The sequence below is a fragment of the Tupaia chinensis genome, unplaced genomic scaffold (assembly GCF_000334495.1).
Source record: "Tupaia chinensis unplaced genomic scaffold, TupChi_1.0 Scaffold138400_1, whole genome shotgun sequence".
NCBI lineage: Eukaryota > Metazoa > Chordata > Mammalia > Scandentia > Tupaiidae > Tupaia > Tupaia belangeri.
In genome coordinates, this window is record NW_006198297.1 from 172,827 (window position 1) to 174,634 (window position 1,808).

Sequence of the window (1,808 nt, forward strand, 5' to 3'; positions counted from 1 at the left end):
TTGGAGTGAGAGCGGGTGTGCTGAGTGGCCCCTGCCTCAGTATCCCTGGGTAGCCAGAGGCCTGGAGATGGAACTGGTGCCTGCTGCAGGGGAATGAACCCCCCCCCTTTTTTAAATTGCTTTGTGTTTGTTTGTTTTGTTTTGTTTTTCTCTGTTTTGTATTTTTTTGATATTCTTTTTTCTTTTCTTTTTACATTTCTCACTTTTCTGCTCAACTTCCACACACTGATTTTCTAGACTGGTCTAGGTGTTCAGTAACCAAATAACTGAATACTTTTTGGGTCAGATTAATCCTCAGTCTTCACTGAATCAACTATGCAAGTGGATTAAAATGGTACTTTTTAGAGACTGCAGGTCACCTCCTCCTGCATTCCTCTAAACGCTCAGATTTAACTCCAAAAACTAGGGGAAAATGTATAATCCATCAGATGGCCAGAAAGTACCACAGAGGCACAAGAAATATGAGAAACCAAGAAAATATTTCTCCTCTGAGGGAGAAGAATAACTCCTCTTCCTCCACAGAGAATATAAGAGAACTGATGGAAATGTCAGATAAGGAATTTAAAATATTCATAGTGACAAAGGTTACAGAGATGCAAGAGAATAGAGACAACGAACTCCAGAATATGCAGCAGAAAAGAGACACCAAGTTCTAGGAGGTGAGGAAGTTCTTGCACCATCTAAAAGAGGAGATACACATCATAAAAAAGAATCTAAATTGTTAGAGATGAAGGCTGTAACACAAGAAATCAAAACCTCCCTTGAAAATATCAAAAGCAGATTAGATCATGCAGAAGATCGAATCTCAGATGTAGAAGATAGAACTTCTGTCCTAGAAAAGTACACCAAAAAGACTGAGAAAATAACTCCCCAAAAATGAGAATAAGATACGAATAATACTAGATACCATTAAACGCCCAAACATCCGGATCACTGGTATCCTAGAAGGTGAAGAAGGTAATAAGGGATAATCTATTGGCCAGAAAGTACCACAGAGGCACAAGAAATATGAGAAACCAAGAAAATATTTCTCCTCTGAGGGAGAAGAATAACTCCTCTTCCTCCACAGAGAATATAAGAGAACTGATGGAAATGTCAGATAAGGAATTTAAAATATTCATAGTGACAAAGGTTACAGAGATGCAAGAGAATAGAGACAACGAACTCCAGAATATGCAGCAGAAAAGAGACACCAAGTTCTAGGAGGTGAGGAAGTTCTTGCACCATCTAAAAGAGGAGATACACATCATAAAAAAGAATCTAAATTGTTAGAGATGAAGGCTGTAACACAAGAAATCAAAACCTCCCTTGAAAATATCAAAAGCAGATTAGATCATGCAGAAGATCGAATCTCAGATGTAGAAGATAGAACTTCTGTCCTAGAAAAGTACACCAAAAAGACTGAGAAAATAACTCCCCAAAAATGAGAATAAGATACGAATAATACTAGATACCATTAAACGCCCAAACATCCGGATCACTGGTATCCTAGAAGGTGAAGAAGGTAATAAGGGATAATCTATTCTATAAAATCCTGGAAGAAAACTTTCCAAACCTAGAGAGGCACTCAAATATTCATACCCAAGAAATACAAAGGACCTCACATGGAGTCAACCGAAGAAGATCTTCCCCCGGGCACATCATAGCCAGATTGACCAAAACCACAGCTACTAAATTTGGCAAGAGAGAAACATCAAGTTACTTTAAAAGGCTATACCATAAGACTAACTTTGGATCTCTCATTGGAAACAATGCGAGCAAGGAAAGAATGGGAAAATATATTCAAAGTGTTAAGTGAAAAACAATTT